We start from the raw sequence: 7,439 nt of genomic DNA on the forward strand, positions 1-7,439 counted from the left end.
TCTTAATCATGTTAATTTTAATGAGTGTTATCCAAACTTAGTTTTCTGGTTTGAATTGTTTTACATTGTCATTTCTTCTGCTTCTGCCAGGTACTGGCCACAAATAACGGACTGATTATTCTGCCATGGTTTGGTGCGCATATTCGACCACCCCTCCCCCCTCCCCCAAAATTTAAGAAATTTAATTCAGCTTTGTCATCGAGGCTTTAAAGGCCTCGACTGACGGTGCTGATACGACCTCAGGAGGAAGAGCGTTCCAATCCCGGATGGTTCTTGGGAAGAATGAGTGTTTTCGGTAATCACAGGATGCTGATGGTACTTGGAAGGATTTATCATGCATGTTTCGTGTCCTTCTTTTCGGTGGTATTAGACGACCTTCCTTTGACATGGCCACTTTGTTGTTTTCTATTTTATATAGCATTGTGAGTCTCGCTTATTTCCTTCTTTGTTCTAGGGATGTCCATTTCAGATGTTGTAGCATCAAGTTAACGCTGGAGTGGTTATGATGTTTGTTAGATACGTAGCGAGCTCCACTTCTTTGTACCATCTCAAGTCTGTCAGTCTCTGTCTTAAGGTATGGATCCAATACAGGACTGACATATTCTACAATTGGACGTACCAATGTTTTATAGGCATTCTCCTTCACTGTAGTTGATCCTATATTTAAATTTCTTTTTAGGAAACCAATTGTTCGATTTGCCTTATTGCATATGCTATTTACGTGGTCATTCCATCTGAGTTCGGATGTAAATGTGCAGCCTAGATATTTTGCACTGCTGACTGACTCATGAATTTGACCATGTAGACTGTATGAAGCAATTGTCTTGTTTTTCCTGCTGATGGTGAGAACATTGCATTTGTCAGGGTGGAATGACATTTTCCATTTTGATTCCCATATTCCAAGTTTGTCCAGATCTAGTTGTAAATCATGTGAATCTTTGTCCGATGATATCGTAAGGTAAGCTATTGTGTCGTCTGCAAATAGTCGGACTGTAGATTTAATTCCATCTGGCATGTCGTTAATGTAGAACAGGAATAGTGGCAGCCCCAGTACTGAGCCTTGGGGTACTCCTTACTCTACATCAATATGGGATGAACTTTCTCCATCAACAACTACTGCTTGTGTTCGATTAAACAGGAAGCTAGCGATCCACTTATTTACATTTCCTCGGTTACCATAGTGTTCCAGTGTATGCATTAGGAGACTGTGACCAACCTAATCAAAGGCTTTCGAAAAGTCCATAATGAGAACATCTGTTTGCTTTCCTGTGCTCATGTTCTTGGTGATGTCATCCACAAATTCAATTAACTGGGTTTCGCATGATCTTTTGCTACGAAATCCATGTTGTAATGGATATAGAATGTTGTGGAGATCTGCATGATTCATAATATGGCTAGTTATTATGTGTTCCATGAGTTTACAGCAGATGCATGTCAGAGATATTGGTCGATAATTCTATGCCTTGTATCTTTCTCCTTTCTTGAAGACTGGGCTTACGTTGGCGTTCTTCCAGTCAGATGGTACTTCCCCAGTATTAAGTGATGTTGTAAAGATGATAGTTAGAATTGGGGCTATCTCGGTTGCAAGTTCTTTAAGTATTATAGGTTTTAGGTTGTCTGGTCCTGAAGCTTTATTTGGATTCATTTTTGTAAGAAGTTTTAGCACTCCATTTTCTATAATGATTAGATCTTCAGCAGAAGGATATTGACCTGGCATATTGCAACGAGATTTGAATTCTTCTGGACTATATGTTTCTTTGGAAGAGAATGCAGATTGAAACTGCTTATTCAGGATTGTTGCTGGGTCCACATGATGCGAGTGAAGTACTCCATCACTACGTAGTGGTGCCTCACCGCTGCTATCAGTCTTCATATGTTTAATATAAGTCCAGAAACGTTTCATATTGCTGTGTGGTTGGGTTTCTTCTTTATATGTTACTATATTTTCGATGTACCTCCAATATGCACGACGTAGTTCTTTCTGTACTTTTTGCCTGGCTTCTTTGAATTTTGATGTAATCTTAGGATTCGCTGACTTTTTCTTTCTTTTGTATAGTCTGTCACGGCGGCGTATTAATTTACGTACATTTGGTGTTAGCCAAGGTAAGCTATCTTTCTGTTTTGCTATCTTGTGCGGATATGGTTTTATACACTTTGGTTGAGCTTGGTTTTGAACAATAACCAGAGTTCCTCTGATGAGCTTCCATTTGAAGATAGATTTCAGAATCTGATCTTTTCATGGGTTTGGATCATTTCCTCTTTGATGGTTTCCCAGTTTGCCTTTCTGTATAAGGGGATGTTCCGAGGTTTTTGTTTCCTAGATAAGGGCTTGGTGTCTATTTCGCTGAAGACAATGTCGTGGTCTGAAACCCTAGGTATCACTAGCGTGTGAAGCGTGTTGGATTGTTTGTAATCACTAGATCGAGCGTGTTGGAGCCTCTTGTTGGTTCTTCCACTAGTTGAACAAGCCATTGTCGTCAAGAATGTCGCCAAACTTGTAGTGGTTTTTCTTACATGTTGATTCTGGTTAAAGGGTTCTTGTTTTCCAGTTCCAGCCTGGGATATTGAAGTCGCCACCAACAACTATGAGGGCATTTTTTGTAGTATTAACTTTTCAAGACTTCGGCCAAGTTCTTCGAGGCTTTCTTCATTGGATGTTTTAGGGTTATAGTAGGATGCCAGATATAAGTCTTTACTGCCAGCTAGGCTGATTTTAGCCCAAACAATCTCGCAATTTGTTTGAAGCTCAGGTACAGGTGTGGTTAGACGATCATGATTTATTGCTATTAGAACCCCGCCTCCTTTCATGTTGCGATCATTTCTGTAGATGGTATAATTTGCCGGGAAAATCTGGGTATCTTTTACAGAAGAGTATATCCAGGTTTCTGTTCCTAGGACAATATCTGGTTTAGTGCTTTCGACCAGGTTCTTAACTAATCCTTTTTTTGATTTGATCGACTGAAAATTTACTGTAAGCATCTTGATAGGTATGCTTTTTGGACTTTTATCCTGCTTCTTTCTGTCTGGTGTTGATGCGTGGATAGATTTGATACAGTGAGATGGAAGTGGACTCTGGAGAGATGTATCAGATAGAATACTAAATGAATTTGAGGTGGATAGTACTATATCAAAGCATACTGAGCTGTAGTTTGGGCAGTCGCAGATAAGGCAGTCCCAAGCTATTGCACTGTCCTCTACTAAAATGTTGTATGTTCGAGAGCTGACTGATTGACAGACGGTGGTATGGTACCACTGGTTACAAGTACCACACATGATACCTTTGTCTTCCCATGTAACAGGTTCGGATCGTCACAGGTTCCGCATAGAAATACTGTTGAGTCTGGGTCTGGATTTAGGTTTATATCGTTTGCTATGGCTATAAGTAGCATGGATAGATATGCAAGAGGATATGTTTGTTTACCATGTATTTCATGTGAGGATCCATTTTTATTTTTAAGAATTATATGTAATCTGAAGTTTGCCAGGATAATCTGATGGTCAGGTATATTATTTCTGTTTATAATGGTAAATTGATGATATTCATGATTTCGGTGCCTTTTATAGCTGACTATGCGGTATGGGTTTTGCTCATAGTTGAAGGCCGTACGGTGACCTAGAGTTGTTAATTTCTGTCACGGTTATTTTGGTCTCTTGTGGACAGCTGTCTCATTGGCAATCATACCCATAGGCAGATCCAGGGAGGGGCAAATTGGTTTATTATATTGGGAATCACTGAAGCATGACTGGAACGCCCCTTTTAGGTCAGTCAGTGCCCCCCCCCCCCCTTTTAAGAAAAGTTCTGGATCCGCCATTGATACCACATCTTCTTTTTTATATTAGACATGTCAAGTCCTTGTATTATGAAGGTCTTTTTTTTTATTTTTACGAGATAGATATCAAGATGCAAGTGCCTGTGACAGAATTCCTGCGATATAATTCATGTATATATGAGGCTTGTTTAGGGGGTATCAATATTCCATATCCCATTAAGTTTTTATCCCAATATCCCGTATCCTTATAATGTTTACCCCTACTATCCCAATAAATATTTTTTACAAATATCCCATATCCCTAAAATTATTTTGAAATATCCCAAAAAATCATTACCGGTATAAATTCATTCCCACGCCCATTGTTTCCTCATCATCACAACGTCAACAATTTTGACTGGGAAAACAAACTGTGTTAAAGTAAATTTACAATGCATACTTCTTGTGTTAAATAAGAATATATACAAGTATGTGTCCAAAAGATGAAGTGTTCCATCTTAGAGCCTTGTATAACAAACTCTTTTTATGTGATCTTAAACGATAAATTTAATGTAAGGGGTCTAATTTCAGACTTTTTTTAATTGTTCAAACCGTGATGCATATGACTGTAAAATTTCATTTTGATAGCACATGTAGCATTCTTCTTTCATTGATAAAAAACTTCATCCTACACATTAACCTATGTTGGAAAGCACAGAAGGACTCAACCCTGTCTCTTGTCCGAGATTGCTCTGACATTCAACGGCTGTTTTGCCAGACAAGCTGAGACTGTGGGACGTCAGAGCATGTCCATATCAAAAAGTGGATATTTAGCATGCAAGTTCAATAACTCAAAATTTAACACAAGAAAGCTTTCTGCTAATGTACCTACATTAAACTTAACTGTTGTAATATTTTTACAGCAGGCAAAATTTGCACAGCCCTTGTTTTGCAAAGAAATAACACAGCATTTGACTCTGTGATCTTGAACTTTATGAATTACATAGATTCCAATATTTTTGTTACTTTTTTTTTAATTTCCTTTCTCACAACACCAGTAATAGAAAGAAAATATATTAATTTACATTGATTATTTAGTAATTATTCGTTATTAACATAGTTTATACGGCAATATATCTTCTTTTTGATATGGGACGTGCTATGACGACCCTCGGCCCAAGCTTGTCTGGCAAAACAGAGCAATCTGTGAAACGTGGAGACCTCTGAAGATCCTCGCCACGTGAAAAATAAGAGATAAAACACTAGAAAATATCCTGCAATCATATAAAGCATCAAAACAAATAAAAACATTGACAACAATAAGGCTTAACTCATCAGATGGATACATCTAACGAAAATCTATAATTATTTCAAGAAAATTATCAATGCATATGAGCATATAATATAAAAAAAAGATGTTGTATGATTGCCAATGAGACAACTCTTCACAAGAGACCATGTGACATAAAATTAACAACTATAGGTCACCGTACGACCTTCAACAATGAGCAAAGCTCATCCCGCATAGTTAGCTATAAAAGGTCCTGAAATGACAAATGTAGAACAATTCAAACGAGAAAACTAACGCCCTAAGTTATGTATTAAAAATGAACAAAAACAAATATGTAACACAGCAACAAACGACAACTACTGAATTAAAGACTCCTGATTTTGGACAGGCACATACATGCAGAATGTGGCGAGGTTAAACATGTTAGCGAGATCCCAACCCTCCCCTTAACCTGGGACAGTGGTGTAACAGTACAACATAAGAACGAACTATACAAATCAGTTGAAAAAGGCTTAACTCATCAGATGGATACAAATAGAAATACATTTAACAAAAACGGAGTGGACGTGACCGAGTACTTGTACATCCCATCAACAAAAAGACACTAAGTACAGATCTGAGAGTACTCGCAGTTACTGACAGCTAGTTCAAAGCCAATTACAACTTATAAAAAGTAATGCATCTGAGACTAAATTATCAATCATTACACATACAGCATCCAATGGCACGGTAAACAACATATCCGTAAAAATGAGGATGTGCTATCCCGTTTGAAATAAGTTTTCTACAGGTAGAACCAAACTTCAAAACCAAATCTAGAATTTCTGAGTAAATATTTTAAGTGATTTGTGGTAACGGAATCCCTGACTTAATAAATTACCAGTAATACATACATTTTGTTCATTAAAATCCAAAACGTTACAACAGACACGGGCAAAGCGGGGGTGTTGTGATATACAAACACCGTAAGATAGTGACAAAGGAACATCACCATCCAAAAAAGGAAAATTAACAATAAGGAACGAAGTATGGAAAGCAAAACAAATACTTTTAAAATTATCAGTACATATCAATATCGAAAATAAATCAATACTTTTCGCTTGGGTTTGGATGACCTTTAAATAAAACGACCATAAACTCAATTAAAATCAACAAAGCACTAAAATGACCTTTAATATTAAACTTTTTGGGGCAATTTTATCAAGTGAGATGTAAATATTTCTGTACTTAACTTTTAAATTCCACTTATTATTTTTCATGTTAAAAATCCAATATCCTTATAAGGGCGTTTTTCAATAAAAGCGTATATTTCAGACCTAAAAAAAAATGGAAAATCAACTTGTCTAAAATTTAATTTAAAGAGTTATTTTGAATACCTCTATTATAGACCTGTTTGTAATACTCCTTAAAATGATATTTTTTTTCATAATTTGAGTACTGTTTCGTAGGGGACAAAAAACGAAACTGCTTCTAAACACACATATGTTTGCAATTTTAAATGTTTCCTATAGACATTCAAGTTTGTTTACTTTATATACTAGGAAAATCTATTTTTTTTTCTGAATTGGAGAACCATTTTTTATCGATAAAGATTAGACAGTACTTCACATAATTATGAAGGTACAACTCGTGTTACGTAGTGGACATTTTGATGCGTTTCGTAGGTGACAAATCCGTTTCGTAGTGGACAAAAAGTTTCGTAGTTGACATCAACCCTATTCTATGTTAATAAAAACATAATAAAAATTACATGAAACTAACCCTTGGTATTTGCTTTGCACGAATATAATTGAAAAAAGAGTAAAAAAAAAAAGACTGTATGGTAGTGGTAGTGTCCCCTACGAAACGTTTTTCTCCCATACTTGTTTCGTAGGTGACCGTTTCGTAGGGGACGTATTCACATGTTTTATTTTTTTTCCCAAAATCCCTTTATTGCAAAAGTAACAAGACTGATTGTATTCACCAAAGCATGTATTAAGCTGTACACTGATATTTTTTTCATAATTTTAAAACCAGATACTGATGGAGATTTGACCCGTTTCGTAGTGGACATTTGCAAAAATACGGTATCACTCTGGTCCATTTGATGTGCTCAATTCTTTTTACCAACAATTTAATTGCCGTTATAAAAGCATCAACCCTAATGTTTATATCTCTTGCAAACAAAAATTACATTGATTTTATAAAACGGTTTATTAGCAAATTTTAATGACTTCGTTTCGTAGTGGACATTTTTTTAGGGACACACCTTCTGAAATTAAAAATCCTATGTTAAAAGCTGTTTATTATAATATGTTGGCTCTAAACATACTTTTGAATTATTAAAGAACTTATATTAAGTAAAAATAACATTTATTTCCACATTTTTTTACGATATTTTAGAGTATGAATGTTGAACA

The sequence above is a fragment of the Mytilus galloprovincialis genome, chromosome 2 (assembly GCF_965363235.1).
Source record: "Mytilus galloprovincialis chromosome 2, xbMytGall1.hap1.1, whole genome shotgun sequence".
Taxonomy (NCBI): domain Eukaryota; kingdom Metazoa; phylum Mollusca; class Bivalvia; order Mytilida; family Mytilidae; genus Mytilus; species Mytilus galloprovincialis.